At 38.6% G+C, this 14,927-nt stretch overlaps 1 protein-coding gene across 1 annotated transcript in view; it reads left to right on the top strand.

The window, feature by feature from the left end:
* The first annotated feature begins 279 nt into the window (after positions 1 to 279).
* TBC1D5 (TBC1 domain family member 5) overlaps positions 280 to 14,927 on the top strand; it is a 322,093-nt gene continuing 307,445 nt past the window's right edge. Inside the window, exon 1 of the mRNA XM_086614565.1 lies at positions 280 to 328. The gene's annotated coding sequence lies outside the window, so the exon portion shown is untranslated. The remainder of the gene's footprint in view (positions 329 to 14,927) is intronic.

Raw genomic sequence — 14,927 nt, 5'->3', positions numbered from 1 at the left:
GGGCGCAGCAAGCAGGCGCAGCGCCCGGGGCCGTGGGGGCGGCCGCGGCCTGACGGCGAGGCCGGCGCCTGCGCGCAGAGAGCGGCGGGGCGGTGGGGGGCGGTGCCATCGCGCGTCCCCGCGTGCGGGCAGGGAGGCCTTCCCCTTCCCCTCCCCTCCCCTTGCCTTCCCCACCGCCTCCCCCTGCCCCGCGTCCCTCGCAGGGCGCCGGGCCGGCGCGGGGGTCTGTGTGCCGCGCAGGGAGGGAGGGAGGAAGGGAGGCGGGGAGGGAGAAAGAGAGAGAGGCTGAGCCAGATCTTCATGCCACTGCAGGCGGCAGCAGCAGCAGGTAAAACCAGCCCCGGAGCATCTGCTCCCCTTCACCCGCTTGCCCCCCTCCCCGCCGGCCGCCCTGCAGTCAAAGTGCGCCGCCCGCCGCCCCGGCGCCCGCCGAGGCCTTTTTCCGCCGGCGGCGCCCGGTCCCGCCGCCCCCGGCCGTCAGTGTGCAGCAGCGGGGCTGGTAGGGGCGGAGAGGCCTGCGCGCTCCGGGCCGCCGCCGCCGCTCCTCCTCGGCCTCCTCACGCTCCTTCCCGCGGGGCTCCCCGCCGGAGCGAGCGGCGGCCCCGTGCTCGGCCCGTGGCGTGCTCAGGGTAGGTGCTCCCCGGCAGGGATCTGTGGAGCCACAGCTTGGGAGATGAAGGCAGGGAGGGAGGAGGAGGAGGAGGAGGCAGATTTGTCACAAGGTTTCCCCCTCTGAATTTTTTTTTTAGTGGTGGTGGTGGTGATTCTGGTGGCTGAAGAGGGAAGTTAAGGTCTTCGTGATTTTTTTTTTTTTTAACTTCGAGGCCTTGAAAGAGAGTTTTTAGAAGCAGCTTGCTTTCCCTCCACTTTTCTGCCCCAGAGCCACTCTTCCTCCCTGTTCTCACCTATCTGACTCAGTCTGTGCTGGCTGTCCAGTTTATTGCCATCAGTGGGAGATGTTTAACTGTCACATTTGTTTTCTTTTAGGATACAGTAGTTCAAGCGGTGTACAAGTCTGTGTTTCAGTGCCAGGGCTGCAATTAGGACGTTTTAGCTCTTTGAGAGTTTTATACTCTTAGATTGCTGTACTGTACCCATCAGTAGTTTAGTTTAGTTACATATCCTGTGGTATTACACATCCTGGAGGCTTTATGGTCTGCTTTTAAGTAATAGTTGTTCCATCATATTGACATAACATTGCTTTAGTGGGATATATACGCATGATAGTGATATATATGTGAAAGAACCTTGTTCCAAAATGTACTGGGATGGGAATTGGGGAAACAAGAATACTTTTCTAGTTCTGCCACTCAGCTCCACAGCATTGATGCACTGCTTTACTCGTCAGTAATCCCGTTTACCTTCCCTTACAGAGCACTCTGAAGCTTGGTTAAAAAGCATCACATAAGAGAAGTATTTCTTTTCAGACCAATGAAACTCCATTAAAGTTGTTGTTTGTGAGTTGTATTACTTGGCACATGCTAACTCATCTATTTACTGATAATAATCCATGAAAACTAAAGCTTTCAAATGTATTCCAAATACATGTGGGTTGATTGTTAGTATTAAAAATATTTTTAAGAATTGGAGGGTTGTGAAACATTCAGTTAAATTAATCCTAGATCCCACCTCTTTCTGAATCATCATCCACTGCATCATTTGTAGCTCGCAGGTTGAAATACCAGGAGATCTAAAACTGGGCAATAAGAAAAATACATTGTTTGTAGATGATAATGATTTCTATTTTTGAAAGGAGTCCTTTTTTTTTGTAAACATAATAATTGTCTGAGTTAACACAACTGTGAATTACCATTTGTCAAACTTATTTTTTACTGACACATGTGGCCCATGTCCAGCTAAGTGCTGTTATCCTAAAAGTCATATGTATGTATATAATAGTAGCGACTACTGGAATTGTTACAGTTAAGGTTGTGTTGTAATACATTCAGACTATCAGGTAAACACAGAATTAGACACAGCCTTTGAACATTTGTATGTCATATGTATGTATATAATAGTAGCGACTACTGGAATTGTTACAGTTAAGGTTGTGTTGTAATACATTCAGACTATCAGGTAAACACAGAATTAGACACAGCCTTTGAACATTTGTATGTTTTCTTACTTGAAATGGGTAACTGCTGCTGAGCCAACAACAGGAGCTTACCCTTGTACGATCTGTGAACCTACATAGTGAACTTAAGTTTATAACTGAGTATGAGAGCATGAGCAATTAATATTTTTATGTATAAGTGCATACTGGGAAGAAGCTGCCTTTTTTTCCCTGTAGATTTTATGTTGGCTTCTTCATTTAGACACTACAGATATGGTAAACTCCTATGAAAACTGAACATTTCAAAAGATACTAATGGCATCCTTTTGATAGTGAGATGAAGACGAGTCTGTTCTCCAGCTTTGTGGGTGGGAAGGTGACTAAATAAGGCTTGTACTGGTAGTTTTGTTTAAGGGTTAATGAAACTGACGAGATTCTGGTGTGTTTCACTTTATTTCACCTTCTCAGAAATCTGAGGAAAGCCACAAACTTGATTTTTTACAAGTAGTTATCAGTTTCTGCTGCAATATTAGCAAAGCTCACTTGTCACATAGAAATGGTTCAGGTTTTTTTAAATACTGTGGCACCTGCAAGAGTGGCGCTTACCTTTGAGAATTATGAGTGAAAACGTTTCTCTCACATTTTTCCTTCTTTGTGTTACAGTGTTGGCTTTACTCAAACTTTGTTCCGTTCTCTTTTGTTTGCATTTGAATAGCACTTGAATCTTTTGGACTTTTGGTACCTTGTATTAATGTGCAAGAAAAATGTGATTTGGTGGAAATGTGTTATACATTCTCTGCCTGCCTATGATGTATGCTAATGTAGAGATCATCTTTGCTGTCTCCGAGTTATTGTTGCTATTATAACTTCATTTTTCACTGAGGAAGGGCTATGCAAGGAACTGTTTTGCACTTTGCTCTGAAAGGAATTCTGTTGACAAAGTCTTCAAAAGTTTACTTTCTGCTCCATCCTTAGGAGTTTTATCTTAAACCGTTAGGTATGCTGCTGTAATTGACAACAGCTGTTGCTGAGAATTGTGGCGGATAGACAGTTTCTAAGATAATCAGTTCCTAGTCCATTTGAGGCTTCGTTGATTAGCACATGTAACAGCATTTTGGATCAGGAGCCAGTGATGTCTGCAGAGTGCAAATGTGATATGTTATCTAAACTGTTTGACTTATAGCTCATTTACTACAGAGAGTAGAGTCTAGGTTTTGTGTGTTTTGTCTTTTAGCCCAGTACAGTGCCCAAAGCAATTCAATCTGTAGGCTATAAAACCCCAGATCTTTGGCTGAGTTGTACTCTCAGAGGAAGAGGCCTGTTAAACATGATAGAAGGAGTTGCTTACTTGTGTTTTGTTGTTACATCACTGAGGCTTAAACTTCCTATTTTGACCTCCAAAATAAGGGGCATAGCTGTTACCATTTCCAGTTTTTAGGAAGGTTGCTGCTGTAGTCTGTGTTTTGCTTAAGGATGTTTTTATTAGTTATCCAAATGTCTTTTTTTTTTGGCCTGATATCGCAGCTTCTGTGATCAAATACTTTTTAAAAGAGGACTTGAAAGTGATGCAGATTTTGAGGTCCCTGTCATATTGGATAACATTATAATCTGATAATTGATATTCTTTTTATTGATGTTGAATAGCAAAAAGCATGGTTACTGTGAATCTTATGGGAATCTGTGTGTGACAGTCTTTGAGGAGAAATGGTTGACCATATTTATACTCATGAGAGTTACAAGAAGAAGCAAGAGCCAAGCTGGAGTAGTTAGTCAAACTGCATCCAGTCCTTGGAGATAAATATTGAACATTTAGCATATTTTGGATAAAGGTTGATGAATTACCGAACAGAATGGAAATGGGTATTTTGCCTCTGTTAGTAGTTAGATGTAGATTTTCCCAAAAGCCCTGAGTTATGACATGACCTGAAGTCTGGTTGGAAATCGTTTGAAAATAATAGGAAGAATCATGTTTCACTGATGTTGAGTTGCATGCAGCAGGAAAGAGACAGGATCATGGTATCCTGTGTTCTATTAAAAAAACCTCAACATTTTTCTTCTGTACTATTTAATTTGAGGGCCTTTTTGTTCTGTTAATGGGCTGACAAATCATTATTTTAGGTTTATTAAAGAACATTATTACCACACTACTAATTAATCTAGTTGTGAGTATGTGAAAAGTTCATGTGCTTGCATAAGTTCACTTGCATCACGTAGCGGTGCATTAGAGTGGAGATCAAATCTATCTTAATACATGAACATTTCCCCTTAAATGTATTATAGCATCAGTTTTTGTCTCAATGGTGTTTTTTTTCTGAACTTCTAGTTGGCTAAGCTTTTTTTTTTTTAAAAAAAAAAAGTGTATCAAGATAGTGAGAATCTACCATTTACTTCTCTGGATGACTTGTTTCAGTGATTCATCTTTTCCACTATTTAAAAATAAGGCATGCAATTATTGTTTGAATACATTTGAATGCATCTGTCTTTCACTGGTTCTTGTTATCTCGTCTGAATTCTCTATCATATCAGACTGCCTTAAAACTTGATTTGTCGCTTTAACGCTGTGTTTTCACTCCTCTGCATCGTGGTAGTCTCTGGCATTTAAATACAGATATATATATTTTAAAATACATAGTTTTAAAAGAGCATCAACAGATCATAGATTTGCTGGGCTGACTGCTCTAGGACCCTTGGATAAGTTTAACAAGTATGCTGATTTAAAATGTTTGTCTCGCAATGTTTCTTAACATCTGATCTGGAACATCTGTTTAACAAATGAGTTGGAAAGAAAATCAATATAATGTGATACAATTATACCATTTTGAATCTTTCTAACTATAGAATGAAAGTATTTATTGACTATTTTTGATCGTTCCTTATGATTTTTAACACTTGTGCCACCTCTGTCTAGGCATGGGCCCCTGCTGCTGTTGAGGTGGTGTTTGTTACTAACGCTCTTGGCTGTGTCATACATGGATGTTTTACGTCTTTCAGTAACTTGCTCTGTGACTCTGTTTATATTGATCTAGCTTCCCCTTTTTGATGCTGTTGATCCTCCTTTTTTTTTTTCTTTACAGTTCTTTTTTTCAGAAACATTAGATTTTGAACAACTGTGATGAGCTGTAGCCAAATTTGTCCTCTCTGTTAGCTGTAGAATTGCCTGACCATAGATAAAAGCCCTCTTAAGGAACTTTCTATTTTCATATGTATTTCTAAGATTTCTAAGATTTTTCTTCCTAATCCATTTTGTTCGTAACTCTTTTTAGCTTCAGAAGTTTTGAAACCTCAGGAATTTGAGTGTGTATGTGCATCATATGTTTACATAGATGTCAGTAATCTCTATCTAGCTATGTAATCTGATCATGATCAGTAATTCTTAGACTATCTCCAATTTCGAGGCCAGTGATTTACTCATTCTGGCTGTTACAATAGGATATATGATAATTTCTCTGTCTTGGTTATGGTGAGTGCTGTTAGAAAACTCTTGCTAAAAATTTTTTAAAACTGATTTTTTGCTGTTCACTGCTTAAGATCCTGAGATATGAGGTTTAATTATTAAAGAATTCAGTTTGACATTTTTCTTTCAGCACATTACAAATATGGGCTTGCAAAAAATCCTCTTATTCTCTAGTTTGAGCTGATGGTCTGTAACAGATCTCTGATGACATCACTTTCTGAGTGAGCTGTCTTGTTTAACGCTTAGACCTACACGTAGTCAGTATATCCTGTGGTTCTGAACTGTCAGGTAACGAATGTCTGAATGATGTGTCTTGAAACCCAGATTGTGCCCGCTTGGTAGTAAGTGGTATTTTTATTTAATCTCTAGCTTTTACACAAATAGACTCTCTGGCCTTTTCTCTTTCCTGTTGGGAAGAAGTATAGCTGTGTGATGTGTATGGAGAGTGGACTTGAATTTCGAGAAGGTATAGAACTTGTTGAAAGTTTTAAAGAATCTTTCTAGAACTGTAGAAGTGCGTTTTAGACATTTAGACTTCACTCTGATGCTAGTGTAAGAATGGCATCAGATGAATTGTCATCCAGGCCGTTGTTTTGTCACTTACAGTGCCTGACAACTGATGTTTTAAAGGAAGTTACAAAAAATTTCCCAGTTGTGAAATCATCGCCATGCCATGGAACTTCTTGAGTTCTTGTGAGTTCATGATATTTTACAGTGCTGATCCTGAGTGTTCTTCCTCGTAGTATTTTTCTTGTTGATATGTAGTTTTACATAGGAAGATGTTTTCATTATCTATGGAAATATGTAACTTTTTACAAACTTTACAATGTTGTATTTTTGATCTACCTTCCCACTGTCATGCTCAGCACTCTTTTCTGAAATGTTAAGAGTAGCTTAAAGCTCAGTAGGTACTTGAGCAGCACTGACGATTCTTTTTTATTGACTGTGCTTTAGATGTGGCAGCAACAAATTTGATTTGGTGGCATGCTGCCCATTTATGTATGTTTTTTTAACGTCCTTAACTTCACATGGTGTCGATGAATATAATTGTGTTCTGGTTCTGGAAATTTTCCATTTACACTGGTAGATGTGACCAGTGTCTCCTGCATCCTGTACAATGTGGGTATACACTCTCTTTCCTCCAACCTTTTTTCGACTCCTGTCATTGTTCACAGCAAGGCAACATCTATATCTGGATCAAGAGCTGCCTATATTTTACCGATCGAAGCTTGACATGTTGCAGAGTTGAAAAGTGATCTTCCCCAACAGATTCTCTTTCAAAATTAAGATTACTTTCTTACGCTGTGATTAGTTTTTCCATCATCTCTGCTTTAAAAGGGTTTGTCAGTTTTGCCACTGACAGTTTTGCCGCAGATGTAAGTTTGACCTCTTTTAGAAGTAGGGACTTTTAAGCTGGTAATGGTATGTTTCTTGTTTATTTTGTAATTGTTCTCATATCAGCATGCTTGCTGCAACGCAAATCTGAATAAGAGGATCCAGTGTTAAGGTGATACTTTGATTTCTTGTACCTGCTTGACTAAACTTTATCTGGAGCATTCATGATTAATGTTTGGTAGTTTTGTAGAGCCTTTCATCTATAAATGAAAATAGAATTAATAACTTTCAGTGAGAGGGAAGCGACTTACTCAAGGCCAAACAACAACTCAAAGGGGAAGCTCCAATTAGAACCCAGATTTTATAATGTCCCATCACAGATAATACAGGAGCACACTGTAAATTATTTAATAAGTCACACGATTTAAATGAGTATTAAATGAGAGAAATGAAAAATAATTTAAACATGTTAAATAGTAGGCTATGTAAAAGAAATTTGAGAACTAGAGGGAAAGAGTAGATATAAGGAGAATAGTACTAAAGCTTATAGGAAAAATACAAGTAAACATTTAGTATTATGCTTACTGTAAGTCTGATAGATTATTTGATAATTGCACTGGGGTGGATAATGGGTTATTAAAGTCTTTTGTAGGAAGAGTGGCTCTCAGCTGATACTTGTGCTTGCTTTGCATGTCCTGCTTCCTGTAAAACTTACCTGTACTTTGAGAACAGTGGCTTGGATGCCTGCAGCATATGTATCCTGTTATTTCTGTCGGAACCACATATTTAAAAAGTATGTGGGAGCCTTGCTTGTCTTCCAGTTATTCATGAGTCTAGCATAGTGTTTCTTCCTTTAGGCCTGACTCATTTTTTATTTACATCATTTACAGGTATGCCTATGGTGCTAATAAATATACGCAGTTTGGAGAAAAGTTAATAAATTAAATATGTAACTGGGCAAATCTTTTATATATGTATGTGTGGTTTTTTTGTAGACTGAAAACTAAACCTGGTGCTGCTTGTGACGGTACCTTTTAAAGTTTGTTATACCACATAACTTTTGTATACAGTGCGTTAATCAGTCTGGGCTGACAAGCCAAAGATTTCACTTCCTTTGATTTTTAGATTCACCTTTATACATAAAGCTTATACTGGTTGTGCCCTGCCAGTTTTACTGCTTCATGAGAATATATAGCAGATAATATTTAAAAGATTCTTTTCTTTTGAAGTACGCAGAAATCTGGACTCCTGTAAATTTAATTTTCATGGCTGGATGAGAGAACAGTGGATGAGCACAAATAGAGGAAAGTGCAACAAGACGGAAGTTTCTGACTTCCTGTAAGCAGAGGAAACTCGTGTCCCAGTCAGGGGAAGGTGTTTCTTCTAAACACATCAGTGGTGTGTGTTTGTTGTGCACAGAAAACGTATATAAAGTGTTCACTCAAAAGTCAGTGTCTTGAAAACTAAAAACAAGGAATTAAAAAGCTGGCATTTTATATTGGTGGGGTGTGTGCATTACAGTTAGGACTTGATAATTTTTTCGTTTGTTTTTTCAAATGCACTTTTCAAAGAAGGCAGTGAGTTACAAGAAACGAAAACATTTTATGAATGAAGGTAAACACCTTTTTGTTTGTGAATTTATTTCACAATTTTCTGAGTGCTCATGTCAGCATGAAATTTCTTTTGGTACTTTGTGTATTACTTTAAATAAGTTCATTTTGGGCAGTTAGTTCCACTTTAAATTTAAACATTTTTTCCTGTATACCATTTCTGAAAAATCCAACAAACTGAATTACCTTTTTCCCTGCTCTGGCTATGTGTAAGGCAGTATAAATATTTCACACTTGGAGCTTTGGTGCCCCTTTTTCACAAGGTTCCCTTCTGTAGTCAGGGTGGATTTCGGCTAGTAGAAAGCTACTTTGGGTTTTGGATTTGTACAGTGATCCTAACTTTTATCTATTATACTGCCCTTGAGTCTTGATGTGAAGATTGCTTGATTCAGGTGCAAGATGACTGATGAGGCTTGACTGCAAGTCAGGGAACTGGAAAGAGATTTAAGGGACAGAAAGAATGAGGTAAGCATAGATCAAGATATACCTTCTCTGTTTCCAGCTAATTACCAACTGTTTGTGGCCCCTTTCGTACTGTAAATTTTTCGGAACTGTATGTGGACCTGAGGAGTTTGCTGGTTGCTTTTGTTTTCCACATTTGATTGCTGAAGTTGTTTGTTGATTTGACACACCTTCTAGATAAAATGTCAAACTTCAGTTTGCAGAGACGGAAAAGCTGCCCAGTCTTTTGTCTCTTATGACTTCTGTCTTGAGCCTTAAGTACGTTCCTAGGGTGAAGTGAAAGGAATTCTGTACCTGAGAAGAAAACATATATTGGACAGATACCAGTTAATAGTAATTTTTAATAACCTTATCTGGTGATGTCAGACAAATACTTGGTGCAGTCATGCTGCCTTAACCTACAAATGCAGAATCCATTATTGCAAGGTTCAGTCCTTATGAAACTGAGTGGGGAGGAGCAAAGGACAGGACCAGCTGCTGTCACTGGACATTGCTCCACTTTGACGTGCACCACTGGGATGGATTGAGGTACACATTCAGAGGGAACAAGTGGCACTATCAGCTGTTGCAAATGCAGCTGAGATGCTCTGTTATTTTAATAGCACTCCTGTGCACTCTACAGCCTCAGTGATTGGAGAGAGTCCTAATCTGTTTTTAGTATGTTATACATTTCTGTTCTGGTCTTTAGGGATTTTAGATAAATTGTCAAAGTTCTTGTATATTAGAAGAAAAACGTGTAGCTCTATCTGTAAGTCAGAATTCAAAACTGACATGTGCCAGGAATTAGAGCATGCTGTTGCGTGAGACTAGATATTTACATTAATTTACAGTAATAGTGTATGATCAGTCATGGTTATAATTTCCACTGTGAGTAGCTTGATCTGAGAAGAGGACAAATGTGGGCTCAGTGAACATCATTTTACTTCTTATTAACATCTTACTCAGCTTGGGATAAAAGTATGTTGATAGACTCTTGCTTTAATTTTTGTAGGTTGACTGGAGTGCTTTATTTTCTAGAGCTGCTGTTATTTATCATTTAGTCCATGAGCATGTGAGACACCTCTTAATACAGATAGTCTTTTGCCAGTGCTTCAAGGTAGCTTCCAGTAAGACTCAGGGTAATCTCCCATTTTCTATTATGCTCAGAAGCTTCAGACTCACACCATCCCCTTCCAGAAGTGGTGGATCATTCTAGCTCAAGCTGTACGAGCTTGAGAAAGAAGAATGGCCGGGTAGGAAGTGGATGACTAGGATTTAAACCAGTGGGAAAACCTTAAATATAAAGCTTATTAACAGGCATTGAATAGTTTCTTTGCTTGTTTTTTTTTTCTTTTTTGTTTGTTTTTAACACTGGACATTTCTTTCAGATCCCTCTTACCTGTTTCTCTGCAGTCTCACTCTGCCCCAATGATTGCAGCCCTGGACTTTCCTGAGCATGAAAGAACCTAGCATACTTCTAAGATTCCACCTTCTGGAAAAATTGAATTAAATCAAACTCAACAAAACAGAACATGTGTTTTGAACCCTTGCTGGCCATTATTCTTCTTTGTTTTGTTTATTACAGTGTATGTCTCAATGTTTTGTTTGCCTGATTTTTTTGCATGTCAAGCTCCTCTACTTCTGTGTTTTCGAGCCATGAATAGGGCCAGCTGCAATAGAAATAATTGTAAGGTAGTGATTTGGATTAACCACAGTAGGCAGCTAAGCACCACATAACTGTTCACTAGAAAAGACATGTGGGCAAGAACAAATACCTTACCAATGAAGACAGTTTTGGATATTGAAGCAGATTATATTGACTGACTGCATTTGTGGGAGTAGTGTAAGACGTAGACTTTTACAAGGATTTTTACGAAGGTTGTCTTCAATTATTTGAAAATGGTATGCAATGATAAAGATGCAAAAAAAAAAAAGAATAATGTAAAATTGCTGATGAGAGGCTTGATCATTAAAGACAACTGTCTTTACAGTTACTGAAGACTTTGGCAACCAGCGAGATGAGTGTTTTGGAGATTGCACGCTGCATTGATTGATTGAGAGGCGAGTTGAATTGCATGGATAAGTGGGGAAAATGAGAATTTTAGCTGTATAGGCAGGTTGACTCTTACATGTATAGGTCTTATTAAAAACAACAACAGTTTCAGATGAGATTTGAATATATTGGAAGATGAAGAGGAGCTGATGAAGATCACCTCTTTGTTTTGAACTTAAGTGGTGAAAAGGATGACAAAGATATATTTGATACTGAGAGAGAAAAAGCGGTCAAGGATTTCTCATTTTTCTCAAATATTCAGTTTTCTTTAGAAAGAGAGATATCTGTAGTAGTACTCTACATTAAGCTGTCACTCTTTCTGATGAGCTTAGTATACTATCTGTACTTTCTCCTCTACAAAAAAAAAGACTCAAGTTGCCTGCAAGACTCTAGATTTCTAGTATTGTATTTCAGCTAATGTTTCTTATTCATCCTGACCAGACAACTTGTAAAATTATTATTCAGATTAACTTCAGAGTAAGTGAAGATTGGGTAGCAGCTTCATTTTTTAAACATGAGAGAATTTATCTTTTGAAGTCCTGAGTTACACTTTGCAATGATTTCATCATTGAAAAGTATCCTGAATTGACAACAATGAATTAACTGCCATTTCACTTGAGATAAATTTCTGTCTACATTTAAGAATTTTGCTTGGTGAAATGTTATGGCCATGCCTATTTTGTTATTATTCATTGTGCTTAGTTTTGAAGGAATCGAGACAAGTGTCAATTCCAGAATTCTCTTGTAGCAGCTATTAATGAGATTGATTGCTATATCTGTTCATAGCATCCACTGGATACTATGACTTTCCATGTAGTCCCTTCTGATATGCTAACCTCTTCCCTTTAACTTGAGATACGTTTCTGTACTTCCACTGTCTTTACAGAATGTGTCGAAGTATTTTTACTTCCATTTGACATTTTGCCTTTTCTGAGGCTGAAGCTATGTTTTACTGTCATTTCCTCTCAAACAAAGTCTGTGCCACCATGATGATATATTGACTTGAGGACACAGGTAAAGGATGACAGACAGTGAAAAGTAATTGAAATGCAAGCAGACTTTCTAATCGCGTGTACATGTAAACAAATGAAAAAGCATTTAACTGACACCTGTCATCTTGCATAGGTGAAAGACAGAGGGAAAAGTCTTTTTTCCACCCTGGACATTTGCTTTGATACTTTCCTCTTGGAGCTCTTGCTCTGCCATCCAGTCTCTTTAGTGTTTCTGAAGTGGACTGTCTTAGAGGCAGAGCTCAAAGTTCAACACCCTACTGTAAGCTCTGTCATCTATGACAGTTGATTGTGGCTCATCTGACTGCACTGACCTTGCTGGGCATTCCTGCATCCATGGACATGTATAGATTACCATAGTTCTTGAAGGACTGGTTATTTTCCTAATACTATGATGAAAGAACCATTCTATGATTCTAAGAAAAAAAAACAAAAACAAATAAAACCCGAAATTGCCTGTGTCCTCAGCCAACCTGGTCTCTTGAGGAGAATTTCTTTGAGACCTCTGTAATATAAAATATCTGACATTGAGTCTGGAATAGCTGCCCCTTGTTAGTGACCCAGCTGCACCTTGATGATGGAATGGCAGAGATATCTGCTCTAGGTCTAGAGGGAGTGACAGTGATGAACTGAGATTAAGCTGGACTTTTGTTTCCTTCTGCCCAATTAAACCTTCATTTGAAATGCCCTTCTGCGGAAATACGGTGGGGAGTGGCTGGTAACCATGAGGGGTTGCTCAGGGTCTGCCCTCTTGCACACATTGTCAAATTCTGCCAAGTGATACTTGGCAGCGACTGTAAAAGGAAATGTCTGTCACTAGAAATAAGCAAATAATAACCTAACACTGTACTGGATGTGAATGGCTATATCTGAATTTAGTCTCAGTCCGTTGACTGGGTGCAATGGAAGTCTTAGATACTGACCTCTACGTTGCTTAGAACAACCACCTTCATTTTTGTTTGGCTGGATGTCCCCTAATCATGTTCTGCCCAAAGCTGAATTCTCTCTTTGCTTTGATTTTTCTCTTTGTACATCTGATCCTCACACTTTTTAATGTTCAGTAAGGCGTGGTAAGTCTAATTGATAATGTATTACTGACTAAGAAAAACTCTTCTCATTCATTAATTGAAATACTTGTACATAGAGTTACGCATTTTTGACCATTCAGCTGTGGTACATATTGACGTATATGCTTGTGTCACTCTGTCTTGGTTACGAAAGCTCATGAAATGCATTTCCAAGCACCACCTGTTCTCTTAATTCTCTAATGAATTAAAAAAAAAAAGTTGGGTTTTTAAATTTACATCTCTTTCATAAAGCCATAGTAGGTGGCAGGAGATTTTAAATATTTTGTTAGTGTCAAAGATACTGCGTATACATATAAGCATTTTAGAATTCTAAATTGGATACATAAACCTTATATATATGCATAATATTATAAGCAAATCACGTTTTTGCTTTCGGTGAATCTTGATCCTAAGATGGTACCTGGAGCATTCTGGCCAGAAAACAGCTACTGTTCCTAGAACAGCATTGGAATGTGCCTACATGGGAAAAAAGCCGGGCAAAACTGTTCTGTGATAGCTCACCATATGAGCTTTCTTCTTCTGCGCTGTTAGTGCTGCCTTAGTCCATCAGAGGTTTCCTGCAGTCCTACCGGTGGACTGTATTTGCTATACTAAAGTTTACTTGTTAGGCATTGCTGCTCTCGGTGACTGATTTGGGAATAAACACAATGTTATGGCAGCTCGTCTTGTGTTGCAGCTGGAGAAATGGGTCATTCTTAGACTTGAACTGTAAGAGCGCAACAAAGTTTTGAAATAGGCAGGATTAAAAGTAAATTAGACTTGGATTTACTAAGAACTTTTACTTTGTATCTTTTAGTTCTTCATCTCACTCACTTGATACAGCCAGTGAATCCAGAATTTTTGTTCTGTGGAGTCTGTAGTCCAGCATGTGGAATAAAGGAGGGCGAATTAATAACTAGAGCTTTGAATGGTGACCCTGACTAATAATTAAACACACAACTACCTTGGTAATCCTTGAATGATGTAATCTTCATGTTATCTTGTCATGTGACTAAAAGCGATGCAGCGGATTTCTTTTTGTGTTTTGGATCATGGGAAATTCATGTTCGTAGTGCACCACTTTTGATCCTGAAGGTAATCCCTCACAATAAAAAATGTTAAAGAACTTTAGGATACATTTTCTAAGTTGATATATTTTGTATTAGTAAAAGTACAGAAGATTGGGAAGTACAGGGTGTTACTGTACGTTACTGAAAACAACTTTAACAGTAGTGTGGAAAATTACTTCAGTTTATTTTTTAAACCTAGTTCACTTCATCACAGCATATATTCTTTGATTTATTTTTTTTTTCTAGCATTTGAGAGGATTTCTGTTGCTTGCTTTGCTGTTCTGAAGGCATTTGTCTCTGTTATAGAAGTTAATTGACCTGACAGGGGTCAGAGGTAATATCTGTTGGTTGCCCATATGTTTTTCCTGCATGTTAAACAATACGCTTGTTTTCGTTATGAGTTCTTACGTAAAATGGATAATAAAGTGCTGGAAAATGGATAATAATAATATGGCTGAGTGAAATAATGCATTACTTTCTGGATGCCTGTTGAGTAAGCACTTAGTTCATGAAGCCAAACGTTGAAGTCCTGGGCTTCTGGATGCTTAAGATTTGTTCCAGGAAGAAAAAATTGGTCTTTACTTTTAAGTGAGTGACTTCACTGTTGACTTCAGTGATGGAAAGACCTGCAGCTAAACAAACTTGAACTGACCAATATAGTTATAATGAAGATAAATTTACTGGAGGTGAGAGGTGGGAAGAAGAGGGTGTGCACCAATCGGTTAAGTTAAACTATCATCTATTCATTGTTTCTGGCTGTTTCTAGTCATTAACTGTTTCTTTCTGCCGTTACTCTTCTGCAGTGGTTATGACGTGCAATATGTTAGCGTTACT

This window comes from Tauraco erythrolophus, chromosome 7, assembly GCF_009769465.1.
Source record: "Tauraco erythrolophus isolate bTauEry1 chromosome 7, bTauEry1.pri, whole genome shotgun sequence".
NCBI lineage: Eukaryota > Metazoa > Chordata > Aves > Musophagiformes > Musophagidae > Tauraco > Tauraco erythrolophus.
The sequence above is the reverse complement of the archived record's forward strand: the minus strand, read 5'-3'. Positions and strand labels throughout refer to the sequence as shown.